This window comes from Phyllobates terribilis, unplaced genomic scaffold, assembly GCF_046119375.1.
Source record: "Phyllobates terribilis strain yellow unplaced genomic scaffold, ASM4611937v1 Scaffold_23__1_contigs__length_19252631, whole genome shotgun sequence".
In the NCBI taxonomy this organism is placed as follows: Eukaryota; Metazoa; Chordata; class Amphibia; order Anura; family Dendrobatidae; genus Phyllobates; species Phyllobates terribilis.
This window is the reverse complement of record NW_027362783.1, coordinates 12,678,621-12,697,254: the sequence shown is the minus strand read 5'-3', so window position 1 is coordinate 12,697,254 and position 18,634 is coordinate 12,678,621.

Here is an 18,634-nt window from a genome sequence, read left to right as displayed (position 1 = left end):
CATAGGATAAAACAACATAAACACGATATAATAAAGCATGGGTTAAAACAACATAAATACATTTTATTAAAGCATAGGATAAAACAACATGAATACAATTTAATAACGCATAGGATAAAACAACATAAATACAATTTAATAAAGCATAGGATAAAACCACATAAATACAATTTAATAAAGCATAGGATAAAACAACATAAATACAATTTAATAAAGCATAGGATAAAACCACATAAATACAATTTAATAAAGCATAGAATAAAACAACATAAATACAATTTAATAAAGCATAGGATAAAACAACATAAATACAATTTAATAAAGCTTGGTTAAAACAACATAAATACAATTTAATAAAGCATAGGACAAAACAACATAAATACAATTTAATAAAGCATAGGATAAAACAACATAAATACAATTTAATAAAGCATAGGATAAAACAACATAAATACAATTTAATAAAGCATAGGATAAAACCACATAAATACAATTTAATAAAGCATGGGTTAAAACAACATAAATACAATTTATTAAAGCATAGTATAAAACAACATAAACACAATTTAATAAAGCATAGGATAAAACAACATAAATACAATTTAATAAAGCATACGATAAAACAACATAATACAATTTAATAAAGCATAGGATAAAACAACATAAACACAATTTAATAAAGCATAGGATAAAACAACATAAATACAATTTAATAAAGCATAGGATAAAACAACATAAATACAATTTAATAAAGCATAGGTTAAAGCAACATAAACACAATTTAATAAAGCATAGGATAAAACAACATAAACACAATTTAATAAAGCATAGGTTAAAACAACATAAATACAATTTAATAAAGCATAGGATAAAACAACATAAATACAATTTAATAAAGCATAGGTTAAAACAACATAAATACAATTTAATAAAGCATAGGATGAAACCACGTAAATACAATTTAATAAAGCATAGGATAAAACAACATAAATACAATTTAATAAAGCATAGGATAAAACAACATAAATACAATTTAATAAAGCATAGGATAAAACAACATAAATACAATTTAATAAAGCATAAGATAAAACAACATAAATACAATTTAATAAATCATAGGATAAAACCACATAAATACAATTTAATAAAGCATAGAATGAAACAACATAAATTCAATTTCATAAAGCATAGGATAAAACAACATAGATGAATTTAATAAAGCATAGGATAAAACAACATAAATACAATTTAATAAAGCATAGGTTAAAACAACATAAATACAATTTAATAAAGCATAGGATAAAACAACATAAATACAATTTAATAAAGCATAGGTTAAAACAAAATAAATACAATTTAATAAAGCATAGGATGAAACCACGTAAATACAATTTAATAAAACATAGGTTAAACAACATAAATACAATTTAATAAAGCATAGGATAAAACAACATAAACACGATATAATAAAGCATGGGTTAAAACAACATAAATACATTTTATTAAAGCATAGGATAAAACAACATGAATACAATTTAATAACGCACAGGATAAAACAACATAAATACAATTTAATAAAGCATAGGATAAAACCACATAAATACAATTTAATAAAGCATAGGATAAAACAACATAAATACAATTTAATAAAGCATAGGATAAAACCACATAAATACAATTTAATAAAGCATAGAATAAAACAACATAAATACAATTTAATAAAGCATAGGATAAAACAACATAAATACAATTTAATAAAGCTTGGTTAAAACAACATAAATACAATTTAATAAAGCATAGGACAAAACAACATAAATACAATTTAATAAAGCATAGGATAAAACAACATAAATACAATTTAATAAAGCATAGGATAAAACAACATAAATACAATTTAATAAAGCATAGGATAAAACCACATAAATACAATTTAATAAAGCATGGGTTAAAACAACATAAATACAATTTATTAAAGCATAGTATAAAACAACATAAACACAATTTAATAAAGCATAGGATAAAACAACATAAATACAATTTAATAAAGCATACGATAAAACAACATAATACAATTTAATAAAGCATAGGATAAAACAACATAAACACAATTTAATAAAGCATAGGATAAAACAACATAAATACAATTTAATAAAGCATAGGATAAAACAACATAAATACAATTTAATAAAGCATAGGTTAAAGCAACATAAACACAATTTAATAAAGCATAGGATAAAACAACATAAACACAATTTAATAAAGCATAGGTTAAAACAACATAAATACAATTTAATAAAGCATAGGATAAAACAACATAAATACAATTTAATAAACCATAGGATAAAACAACATAAATACAATTTAATAAAGCATAGGATAAAACAACATGAATACAATTTAATAAAGCATAGGTTAAAACAACATAAATACAATTTAATAAAGCATAGGACAAAACAAGATAAATACAATTTAATAAACCATTGGATAAAACAACATATATACAATTTAATAAAGCATAGGACAAAACAAGATAAATACAATTTAATAAACCATTGGATAAAACAACATAAATACAATTTAATAAAGCAAAGAATAAAACAACATAAATACAATTTAATAAAGCATAGGATAATACAACATAAATACAATTTAATAAAGCATAGGATAAAACAACATAAATACAATTTAATAAAGCATAGGTTAAAACAACATAAATACAATTTAATAAAGCATAGGATAAAACAACATAAATACAATTTAATAAAGCATAGGATAAAACAACATAAATACAATTTAATAAAGCAAAGAATAAAACAACATAAATACAATTTAATAAAGCATAGGATAAAACAACATAAATACAATTTAATAAAGCATAGGATAAAACAACATAAATACAATTTAATAAAGCATAGCTTAAAACAAAATAAATACAATTTAATAAAGCATAGGATGAAACCACGTAAATACAATTTAATAAAACATAGGTTAAACAACATAAATACAATTTAATAAAGCATAGGATAAAACAACATAAACACGATATAATAAAGCATGGGTTAAAACAACATAAATACATTTTAATAAAGCATAGGATAAAACAACATAAATACAATTTAATAACGCATAGGATAAAACAACATACATACAATTTAATAAAGCATAGGATAAAACCACATAAATACAATTTAATAAAGCATAGGATAAAACAACATAAATACAATTTAATAAAGCAAAGAATAAAACAACATAAATACAATTTAATAAAGCATAGGATAAAACAACATAAATACAATTTAATAAAACATAGGATAAAACAACATAAATACAATTTAATAAAGCATAGGTTAAAACAACATAAATACAATTTAATAAAGCATAGGATGAAACCACGTAAATACAATTTAATAAAGCATAGGATAAAACAACATAAATACAATTTAATAAAGCATAGGATAAAACAACATAAATACAATTTAATAAAGCATAGGATAAAACAACATAAATACAATTTAATAAAGCATAAGATAAAACAACATAAATACAATTTAATAAATCATAGGATAAAACCACATAAATACAATTTAATAAAGCATAGAATGAAACAACATAAATTCAATTTCATAAAGCATAGGATAAAACAACATAGATGAATTTAATAAAGCATAGGATAAAACAACATAAATACAATTTAATAAAGCAAAGAATAAAACAACATAAATACAATTTAATAAAGCATAGGATAAAACAACATAAATACAATTTAATAAAGCATAGGATAAAACAACATAAATACAATTTAATAAAGCATAGAATAAAACAACGTAAATACAATTTAATTAAGCATAGGATAAAACAACATAGATGAATTTAATAAAGCATAGGATAAAACAACATAAATACAATTTAATAAAGCAAAGAATAAAACAACATAAATACAATTTAAAAAAGCATAGGATAAAACAACATAAATACAATTTAATAAAGCATAGGATAAAACAACATAAATACAATTTAATAAAGCATAGGTTAAAACATCATAAATACAATTTAATAAAGCATAGGATGAAACCACATAAATACAATTTAATAAAGCATAGGATAAAACAACATAAATACAATTTAATAAAGCATAGGTTAAAACAACATAAATACAATTTAATAAAGCATAGGATAAAACAACATAAATACAATTTAATAAAGCATAGGTTAAAACAAAATAAATACAATTTAATAAAGCATAGGATGAAACCACGTAAATACAATTTAATAAAACATAGGTTAAACAACATAAATACAATTTAATAAAGCATAGGATAAAACAACATAAACACGATATAATAAAGCATGGGTTAAAACAACATAAATACATTTTAATAAAGCATAGGATAAAACAACATAAATACAATTTAATAACGCATAGGATAAAACAACATAAATACAATTTAATAAAGCATAGGATAAAACCACATAAATACAATTTAATAAAGCATTTGATAAAACAACATAAATACAATTTAATAAAGCATAGGATAAAACCACATAAATACAATTTAATAAAGCATAGGATAAAACAACATGAATACAATTTAATAAAGCATAGGATAAAACAACATAAATACAATTTAATAAAGCTTGGTTAAAACAACATAAATACAATTTAATAAAGCATAGGACAAAACAACATAAATACAATTTAATAAAGCATAGGATAAAACAACATAAATACAATTTAATAAAGCATAGGATAAAACAACATAAATACAATTTAATAAAGCATAGGATAAAACCACATAAATACAATTTAAAAAAGCATGGGTTAAAACAACATAAATACAATTTATTAAAGCATAGTATAAAACAACATAAACACAATTTAATAAAGCATAGGATAAAACAACATAAATACAATTTAATAAAGCATAGGATAAAACAACATAAATACAATTTAATAAAGCATAAGATAAAACAACATAAATACAATTTAATAAATCATAGGATAAAACCACATAAATACAATTTAATAAAGCATAGAATGAAACAACATAAATTCAATTTCATAAAGCATAGGATAAAACAACATAGATGAATTTAATAAAGCATAGGATAAAACAACATAAATACAATTTAATAAAGCAAAGAATAAAACAACATAAATACAATTTAATAAAGCATAGGATAAAACAACATAAATACAATTTAATAAAGCATAGAATAAAACAACGTAAATACAATTTAATTAAGCATAGGATAAAACAACATAGATGAATTTAATAAAGCATAGGATAAAACAACATAAATACAATTTAATAAAGCAAAGAATAAAACAACATAAATACAATTTAAAAAAGCATAGGATAAAACAACATAAATACAATTTAATAAAGCATAGGATAAAACAACATAAATACAATTTAATAAAGCATAGGTTAAAACATCATAAATACAATTTAATAAAGCATAGGATGAAACCACATAAATACAATTTAATAAAGCATAGGATAAAACAACATAAATACAATTTAATAAAGCATAGGTTAAAACAACATAAATACAATTTAATAAAGCATAGGATAAAACAACATAAATACAATTTAATAAAGCATAGGTTAAAACAAAATAAATACAATTTAATAAAGCATAGGATGAAACCACGTAAATACAATTTAATAAAACATAGGTTAAACAACATAAATACAATTTAATAAAGCATAGGATAAAACAACATAAACACGATATAATAAAGCATGGGTTAAAACAACATAAATACATTTTAATAAAGCATAGGATAAAACAACATAAATACAATTTAATAACGCATAGGATAAAACAACATAAATACAATTTAATAAAGCATAGGATAAAACCACATAAATACAATTTAATAAAGCATTTGATAAAACAACATAAATACATTTTAATAAAGCATAGGATAAAACCACATAAATACAATTTAATAAAGCATAGGATAAAACAACATGAATACAATTTAATAAAGCATAGGATAAAACAACATAAATACAATTTAATAAAGCTTGGTTAAAACAACATAAATACAATTTAATAAAGCATAGGACAAAACAACATAAATACAATTTAATAAAGCATAGGATAAAACAACATAAATACAATTTAATAAAGCATAGTATAAAACAACATAAACACAATTTAATAAAGCATAGGATAAAACAACATAAATACAATTTAATAAAGCATACGATAAAACAACATAATACAATTTAATAAAGCATAGGATAAAACAACATAAACACAATTTAATAAAGCATAGGATAAAACAACATAAATACAATTTAATAAAGCATAGGTTAAAGCAACATAAATACAATTTAATAAAGCATAGGATAAAACAACATAAACACAATTTAATAAAGTATAGGTTAAAACAACATAAATACAATTTAATAAAGCATAGGATAAAACAACATAAATACAATTTAATAAACCATAGGATAAAACAACATAAATACAATTTAATAAAGCATAGGATAAAACAACATGAATACAATTTAATAAAGCATAGGTTAAAACAACATAAATACAATTTAATAAAGCATAGGACAAAACAAGATAAATACAATTTAATAAACCATTGGATAAAACAACATATATACAATTTAATAAAGCATAGGACAAAACAAGATAAATACAATTTAATAAACCATTGGATAAAACAACATAAATACAATTTAATAAAGCAAAGAATAAAACAACATAAATACAATTTAATAAAGCATAGGATAAAACAACAAAAATACAATTTAATAAAGCATAGGATAAAACAACATAAATACAATTTAATAAAGCATAGGTTAAAACAACATAAATACAATTTAATAAAGCATAGGATGAAACCACGTAAATACAATTTAATAAAGCATAGGATAAAACAACATAAATACAATTTAATAAAGCATAGGTTAAAACAACATAAATACAATTTAATAAAGCATAGGATAAAACAACATAAATACAATTTAATAAAGCATAGCTTAAAACAAAATAAATACAATTTAATAAAGCATAGGATGAAACCACGTAAATACAATTTAATAAAACATAGGTTAAACAACATAAATACAATTTAATAAAGCATAGGATAAAACAACATAAACACGATATAATAAAGCATGGGTTAAAACAACATAAATACATTTTAATAAAGCATAGGATAAAACAACATAAATACAATTTAATAACGCATAGGATAAAACAACATAAATACAATTTAATAAAGCATAGGATAAAACCACATAAATACAATTTAATAAAGCATAGGATAAAACAACATAAATACAATTTAATAAAGCAAAGAATAAAACAACATAAATACAATTTAATAAAGCATACGATAAAACAACATAAATACAATTTAATAAAACATAGGATAAAACAACATAAATACAATTTAATAAAGCATAGGTTAAAACAACATAAATACAATTTAATAAAGCATAGGATGAAACCACGTAAATACAATTTAATAAAGCATAGGATAAAACAACATAAATACAATTTAATAAAGCATAGGATAAAACAACATAAATACAATTTAATAAAGCATAGGATAAAACAACATAAATACAGTTTAATAAAGCATAGGATAAAACAACATGAATACAATTTAATAAAGCATAGGATAAAACAACATAAATACATTTTAATAAAGCATAGGATAAAACAACATAAATACAATTTAATAAAGCATAGGATAAAACAACATAAATACAATTTAATAAAGCATGGGTTAAAACAACATAAATGCAATTTAATAAAGCATAGGATAAAACAACATAAATACAATTTAATAAAGCATAGGATAAAACAACATAAATACAATTTAATAAAGCATAGGATAAAACAACATAAATACAATTTAATAAAGCATAAGATAAAACAACATAAATACAATTTAATAAATCATAGGATAAAACCACATAAATACAATTTAATAAAGCATAGAATGAAACAACATAAATTCAATTTAATAAAGCATAGGATAAAACAACATAGATGAATTTAATAAAGCATAGGATAAAACAACATAAATACAATTTAATAAAGCAAAGAATAAAACAACATAAATACAATTTAATAAAGCATAGGATAAAACCACATAAATACAATTTAATAAAGCATTTGATAAAACAACATAAATACAATTTAATAAAGCATAGGATAAAACCACATAAATACAATTTAATAAAGCATAGGATAAAACAACATGAATACAATTTAATAAAGCATAGGATAAAACAACATAAATACAATTTAATAAAGCTTGGTTAAAACAACATAAATACAATTTAATAAAGCATAGGACAAAACAACATAAATACAATTTAATAAAGCATAGGATAAAACAACATAAATACAATTTAATAAAGCATAGGATAAAACAACATAAATACAATTTAATAAAGCATAGGATAAAACCACATAAATACAATTTAATAAAGCATGGGTTAAAACAACATAAATACAATTTATTAAAGCATAGTATAAAACAACATAAACACAATTTAATAAAGCATAGGATAAAACAACATAAATACAATTTAATAAAGCATAGGATAAAACAACATAAATACAATTTAATAAAGCATAAGATAAAACAACATAAATACAATTTAATAAATCATAGGATAAAACCACATAAATACAATTTAATAAAGCATAGAATGAAACAACATAAATTCAATTTCATAAAGCATAGGATAAAACAACATAGATGAATTTAATAAAGCATAGGATAAAACAACATAAATACAATTTAATAAAGCAAAGAATAAAACAACATAAATACAATTTAATAAAGCATAGGATAAAACAACATAAATACAATTTAATAAAGCATAGGATAAAACAACATAAATACAATTTAATAAAGCATAGAATAAAACAACGTAAATACAATTTAATTAAGCATAGGATAAAACAACATAGATGAATTTAATAAAGCATAGGATAAAACAACATAAATACAATTTAATAAAGCAAAGAATAAAACAACATAAATACAATTTAAAAAAGCATAGGATAAAACAACATAAATACAATTTAATAAAGCATAGGATAAAACAACATAAATACAATTTAATAAAGCATAGGTTAAAACATCATAAATACAATTTAATAAAGCATAGGATGAAACCACATAAATACAATTTAATAAAGCATAGGATAAAACAACATAAATACAATTTAATAAAGCATAGGTTAAAACAACATAAATACAATTTAATAAAGCATAGGATAAAACAACATAAATACAATTTAATAAAGCATAGGTTAAAACAAAATAAATACAATTTAATAAAGCATAGGATGAAACCACGTAAATACAATTTAATAAAACATAGGTTAAACAACATAAATACAATTTAATAAAGCATAGGATAAAACAACATAAACACGATATAATAAAGCATGGGTTAAAACAACATAAATACATTTTAATAAAGCATAGGATAAAACAACATAAATACAATTTAATAACGCATAGGATAAAACAACATAAATACAATTTAATAAAGCATAGGATAAAACCACATAAATACAATTTAATAAAGCATTTGATAAAACAACATAAATACAATTTAATAAAGCATAGGATAAAACCACATAAATACAATTTAATAAAGCATAGGATAAAACAACATGAATACAATTTAATAAAGCATAGGATAAAACAACATAAATACAATTTAATAAAGCTTGGTTAAAACAACATAAATACAATTTAATAAAGCATAGGACAAAACAACATAAATACAATTTAATAAAGCATAGGATAAAACAACATAAATACAATTTAATAAAGCATAGTATAAAACAACATAAACACAATTTAATAAAGCATAGGATAAAACAACATAAATACAATTTAATAAAGCATACGATAAAACAACATAATACAATTTAATAAAGCATAGGATAAAACAACATAAACACAATTTAATAAAGCATAGGATAAAACAACATAAATACAATTTAATAAAGCATAGGTTAAAGCAACATAAATACAATTTAATAAAGCATAGGATAAAACAACATAAACACAATTTAATAAAGTATAGGTTAAAACAACATAAATACAATTTAATAAAGCATAGGATAAAACAACATAAATACAATTTAATAAACCATAGGATAAAACAACATAAATACAATTTAATAAAGCATAGGATAAAACAACATGAATACAATTTAATAAAGCATAGGTTAAAACAACATAAATACAATTTAATAAAGCATAGGACAAAACAAGATAAATACAATTTAATAAACCATTGGATAAAACAACATATATACAATTTAATAAAGCATAGGACAAAACAAGATAAATACAATTTAATAAACCATTGGATAAAACAACATAAATACAATTTAATAAAGCAAAGAATAAAACAACATAAATACAATTTAATAAAGCATAGGATAAAACAACAAAAATACAATTTAATAAAGCATAGGATAAAACAACATAAATACAATTTAATAAAGCATAGGTTAAAACAACATAAATACAATTTAATAAAGCATAGGATGAAACCACGTAAATACAATTTAATAAAGCATAGGATAAAACAACATAAATACAATTTAATAAAGCATAGGTTAAAACAACATAAATACAATTTAATAAAGCATAGGATAAAACAACATAAATACAATTTAATAAAGCATAGCTTAAAACAAAATAAATACAATTTAATAAAGCATAGGATGAAACCACGTAAATACAATTTAATAAAGCATAGGTTAAACAACATAAATACAATTTAATAAAGCATAGGATAAAACAACATAAACACGATATAATAAAGCATGGGTTAAAACAACATAAATACATTTTAATAAAGCATAGGATAAAACAACATAAATACAATTTAATAACGCATAGGATAAAACAACATAAATACAATTTAATAAAGCATAGGATAAAACCACATAAATACAATTTAATAAAGCATAGGATAAAACAACATAAATACAATTTAATAAAGCAAAGAATAAAACAACATAAATACAATTTAATAAAGCATACGATAAAACAACATAAATACAATTTAATAAAACATAGGATAAAACAACATAAATACAATTTAATAAAGCATAGGTTAAAACAACATAAATACAATTTAATAAAGCATAGGATGAAACCACGTAAATACAATTTAATAAAGCATAGGATAAAACAACATAAATACAATTTAATAAAGCATAGGATAAAACAACATAAATACAATTTAATAAAGCATAGGATAAAACAACATAAATACAGTTTAATAAAGCATAGGATAAAACAACATGAATACAATTTAATAAAGCATAGGATAAAACAACATAAATACATTTTAATAAAGCATAGGATAAAACAACATAAATACAATTTAATAAAGCATAGGATAAAACAACATAAATACAATTTAATAAAGCATGGGTTAAAACAACATAAATGCAATTTAATAAAGCATAGGATAAAACAACATAAATACAATTTAATAAAGCATAGGATAAAACAACATAAATACAATTTAATAAAGCATAGGATAAAACAACATAAATACAATTTAATAAAGCATAAGATAAAACAACATAAATACAATTTAATAAATCATAGGATAAAACCACATAAATACAATTTAATAAAGCATAGAATGAAACAACATAAATTCAATTTAATAAAGCATAGGATAAAACAACATAGATGAATTTAATAAAGCATAGGATAAAACAACATAAATACAATTTAATAAAGCAAAGAATAAAACAACATAAATACAATTTAATAAAGCATAGGATAAAACAACATAAATACAATTTAATAAAGCATAGGATAAAACAACATAAATACAATTTAATAACGCATAGGATAAAACAACATACATACAATTTAATAAAGCATAGGATAAAACCACATAAATACAATTTAATAAAGCATAGGATAAAACAACATAAATACAATTTAATAAAGCAAAGAATAAAACAACATAAATACAATTTAATAAAGCATAGGATAAAACAACATAAATACAATTTAATAAAACATAGGATAAAACAACATAAATACAATTTAATAAAGCATAGGTTAAAACAACATAAATACAATTTAATAAAGCATAGGATGAAACCACGTAAATACAATTTAATAAAGCATAGGATAAAACAACATAAATACAATTTAATAAAGCATAGGATAAAACAACATAAATACAATTTAATAAAGCATAGGATAAAACAACATAAATACAATTTAATAAAGCATAAGATAAAACAACATAAATACAATTTAATAAATCATAGGATAAAACCACATAAATACAATTTAATAAAGCATAGAATGAAACAACATAAATTCAATTTCATAAAGCATAGGATAAAACAACATAGATGAATTTAATAAAGCATAGGATAAAACAACATAAATACAATTTAATAAAGCAAAGAATAAAACAACATATACAATTTAATAAAGCATAGGATAAAACAACATAAATACAATTTAATAAAGCATAGGATAAAACAACATAAATACAATTTAATAAAGCATAGAATAAAACAACGTAAATACAATTTAATTAAGCATAGGATAAAACAACATAGATGAATTTAATAAAGCATAGGATAAAACAACATAAATACAATTTAATAAAGCAAAGAATAAAACAACATAAATACAATTTAAAAAAGCATAGGATAAAACAACATAAATACAATTTAATAAAGCATAGGATAAAACAACATAAATACAATTTAATAAAGCATAGGTTAAAACATCATAAATACAATTTAATAAAGCATAGGATGAAACCACATAAATACAATTTAATAAAGCATAGGATAAAACAACATAAATACAATTTAATAAAGCATAGGTTAAAACAACATAAATACAATTTAATAAAGCATAGGATAAAACAACATAAATACAATTTAATAAAGCATAGGTTAAAACAAAATAAATACAATTTAATAAAGCATAGGATGAAACCACGTAAATACAATTTAATAAAACATAGGTTAAACAACATAAATACAATTTAATAAAGCATAGGATAAAACAACATAAACACGATATAATAAAGCATGGGTTAAAACAACATAAATACATTTTAATAAAGCATAGGATAAAACAACATAAATACAATTTAATAACGCATAGGATAAAACAACATAAATACAATTTAATAAAGCATAGGATAAAACCACATAAATACAATTTAATAAAGCATTTGATAAAACAACATAAATACAATTTAATAAAGCATAGGATAAAACCACATAAATACAATTTAATAAAGCATAGGATAAAACAACATGAATACAATTTAATAAAGCATAGGATAAAACAACATAAATACAATTTAATAAAGCTTGGTTAAAACAACATAAATACAATTTAATAAAGCATAGGACAAAACAACATAAATACAATTTAATAAAGCATAGGATAAAACAACATAAATACAATTTAATAAAGCATAGGATAAAACAACATAAATACAATTTAATAAAGCATAGGATAAAACCACATAAATACAATTTAATAAAGCATGGGTTAAAACAACATAAATACAATTTATTAAAGCATAGTATAAAACAACATAAACACAATTTAATAAAGCATAGGATAAAACAACATAAATACAATTTAATAAAGCATACGATAAAACAACATAATACAATTTAATAAAGCATAGGATAAAACAACATAAACACAATTTAATAAAGCATAGGATAAAACAACATAAATACAATTTAATAAAGCATAGGTTAAAGCAACATAAATACAATTTAATAAAGCATAGGATAAAACAACATAAACACAATTTAATAAAGTATAGGTTAAAACAACATAAATACAATTTAATAAAGCATAGGATAAAACAACATAAATACAATTTAATAAACCATAGGATAAAACAACATAAATACAATTTAATAAAGCATAGGATAAAACAACATGAATACAATTTAATAAAGCATAGGTTAAAACAACATAAATACAATTTAATAAAGCATAGGACAAAACAAGATAAATACAATTTAATAAACCATTGGATAAAACAACATATATACAATTTAATAAAGCATAGGACAAAACAAGATAAATACAATTTAATAAACCATTGGATAAAACAACATAAATACAATTTAATAAAGCAAAGAATAAAACAACATAAATACAATTTAATAAAGCATAGGATAAAACAACATAAATACAATTTAATAAAGCATAGGATAAAACCACATAAATACAATTTAATAAAGCATAGGATAAAACAACATAAATACAATTTAATAAAGCAAAGAATAAAACAACATAAATACAATTTAATAAAGCATACGATAAAACAACATAAATACAATTTAATAAAACATAGGATAAAACAACATAAATACAATTTAATAAAGCATAGGTTAAAACAACATAAATACAATTTAATAAAGCATAGGATGAAACCACGTAAATACAATTTAATAAAGCATAGGATAAAACAACATAAATACAATTTAATAAAGCATAGGATAAAACAACATAAATACAATTTAATAAAGCATAGGATAAAACAACATAAATACAGTTTAATAAAGCATAGGATAAAACAACATGAATACAATTTAATAAAGCATAGGATAAAACAACATAAATACATTTTAATAAAGCATAGGATAAAACAACATAAATACAATTTAATAAAGCATAGGATAAAACAACATAAATACAATTTAATAAAGCATGGGTTAAAACAACATAAATGCAATTTAATAAAGCATAGGATAAAACAACATAAATACAATTTAATAAAGCATAGGATAAAACAACATAAATACAATTTAATAAAGCATAGGATAAAACAACATAAATACAATTTAATAAAGCATAAGATAAAACAACATAAATACAATTTAATAAATCATAGGATAAAACCACATAAATACAATTTAATAAAGCATAGAATGAAACAACATAAATTCAATTTAATAAAGCATAGGATAAAACAACATAGATGAATTTAATAAAGCATAGGATAAAACAACATAAATACAATTTAATAAAGCAAAGAATAAAACAACATAAATACAATTTAATAAAGCATAAGATAAAACAACATAAATACAATTTAATAAAGCATAGGATAAAACAACATAAATACAATTTAATAAAGCATAGAATAAAACAACATAAATACAATTTAATAAAGCATAGGATAAAACAACATAGATGAATTTAATAAAGCATAGGATAAAACAACATAAATACGATTTAATAAAGCAAAGAATAAAACAACATAAATACAATTTAAAAAAGCATAGGATAAAACAACATAAATACAATTTAATAAAGCATAGGATAAAACAACATAAATACAATTTAATAAAGCATAGGTTAAAACATCATAAATACAATTTAATAAAGCATAGGATGAAACCAGATAAATACAATTTAATAAAGCATAGGATAAAACAACATAAATACAATTTAATAAAGCTTGGTTAAAACAACATAAATACAATTTAATAAAGCATAGGACAAAACAACATAAATACAATTTAATAAAGCATAGGATAAAACAACATAAATACAATTTAATAAAGCATAGGATAAAACAACATAAATACAATTTAATAAAGCATAGGATAAAACCACATAAATACAATTTAATAAAGCATGGGTTAAAACAACATAAATACAATTTATTAAAGCATAGTATAAAACAACATAAACACAATTTAATAAAGCATAGGATAAAACAACATAAATACAATTTAATAAAGCATACGATAAAACAACATAATACAATTTAATAAAGCATAGGATAAAACAACATAAACACAATTTAATAAAGCATAGGATAAAACAACATAAATACAATTTAATAAAGCATAGGTTAAAGCAACATAAATACAATTTAATAAAGCATAGGATAAAACAACATAAACACAATTTAATAAAGTATAGGTTAAAACAACATAAATACAATTTAATAAAGCATAGGATAAAACAACATAAATACAATTTAATAAACCATAGGATAAAACAACATAAATACAATTTAATAAAGCATAGGATAAAACAACATGAATACAATTTAATAAAGCATAGGTTAAAACAACATAAATACAATTTAATAAAGCATAGGACAAAACAAGATAAATACAATTTAATAAACCATTGGATAAAACAACATATATACAATTTAATAAAGCATAGGACAAAACAAGATAAATACAATTTAATAAACCATTGGATAAAACAACATAAATACAATTTAATAAAGCAAAGAATAAAACAACATAAATACAATTTAATAAAGCATAGGATAAAACAACATAAATACAATTTAATAAAGCATAGGATAAAACCACATAAATACAATTTAATAAAGCATAGGATAAAACAACATAAATACAATTTAATAAAGCAAAGAATAAAACAACATAAATACAATTTAATAAAGCATACGATAAAACAACATAAATACAATTTAATAAAACATAGGATAAAACAACATAAATACAATTTAATAAAGCATAGGTTAAAACAACATAAATACAATTTAATAAAGCATAGGATGAAACCACGTAAATACAATTTAATAAAGCATAGGATAAAACAACATAAATACAATTTAATAAAGCATAGGATAAAACAACATAAATACAATTTAATAAAGCATAGGATAAAACAACATAAATACAGTTTAATAAAGCATAGGATAAAACAACATGAATACAATTTAATAAAGCATAGGATAAAACAACATAAATACATTTTAATAAAGCATAGGATAAAACAACATAAATACAATTTAATAAAGCATAGGATAAAACAACATAAATACAATTTAATAAAGCATGGGTTAAAACAACATAAATGCAATTTAATAAAGCATAGGATAAAACAACATAAATACAATTTAATAAAGCATAGGATAAAACAACATAAATACAATTTAATAAAGCATAGGATAAAACAACATAAATACAATTTAATAAAGCATAAGATAAAACAACATAAATACAATTTAATAAATCATAGGATAAAACCACATAAATACAATTTAATAAAGCATAGAATGAAACAACATAAATTCAATTTAATAAAGCATAGGATAAAACAACATAGATGAATTTAATAAAGCATAGGATAAAACAACATAAATACAATTTAATAAAGCAAAGAATAAAACAACATAAATACAATTTAATAAAGCATAAGATAAAACAACATAAATACAATTTAATAAAGCATAGGATAAAACAACATAAATACAATTTAATAAAGCATAGAATAAAACAACATAAATACAATTTAATAAAGCATAGGATAAAACAACATAGATGAATTTAATAAAGCATAGGATAAAACAACATAAATACGATTTAATAAAGCAAAGAATAAAACAACATAAATACAATTTAAAAAAGCATAGGATAAAACAACATAAATACAATTTAATAAAGCATAGGATAAAACAACATAAATACAATTTAATAAAGCATAGGTTAAAACATCATAAATACAATTTAATAAAGCATAGGATGAAACCAGATAAATACAATTTAATAAAGCATAGGATAAAACAACATAAATACAATTTAATAAAGCATAGGTTAAAACAACATAAATACAATTTAATAAAGCATAGGATAAAACAACATAAATACAATTTAATAAAGCATAGGTTAAAACAAAATAAATACAATTTAATAAAGCATAGGATGAAACCACGTAAATACAATTTAATAAAACATAGGTTAAACAACATAAATACAATTTAATAAAGCATAGCATAAAACAACATAAACACGATATAATAAAGCATGGGTTAAAACAACATAAATACATTTTAATAAAGCATAGGATAAAACAACATGAATACAATTTAATAACGCATAGGATAAAACAACATAAATACAATTTAATAAAGCATAGGATAAAACCACATAAATACAATTTAATAAAGCATAGGATAAAACAACATAAATACAATTTAATAAAGCATAGGATAAAACCACATAAATACAATTTAATAAAGCATAGAATAAAACAACATAAATACAATTTAATAAAGCATAGGATAAAACAACATAAATACAATTTAATAAAGCTTGGTTAAAACAACATAAATACAATTTAATAAAGCATAGGACAAAACAACATAAATACAATTTAATAAAGCATAGGATAAAACAACATAAATACAATTTAATAAAGCATAGGATAAAACAACATAAATACAATTTAATAAAGCATAGGATAAAACCACATAAATACAATTTAATAAAGCATGGGTTAAAACAACATAAATACAATTTATTAAAGCATAGTATAAAACAACATGAACACAATTTAATAAAGCATAGGATAAAACAACATAAATACAATTTAATAAAGCATACGATAAAACAACATAATACAATTTAATAAAGCATAGGATAAAACAACATAAACACAATTTAATAAAGCATAGGATAAAACAACATAAATACAATTTAATAAAGCATAGGTTAAAGCAACATAAATACAATTTAATAAAGCATAGGATAAAACAACATAAACACAATTTAATAAAGCATAGGTTAAAACAACATAAATACAATT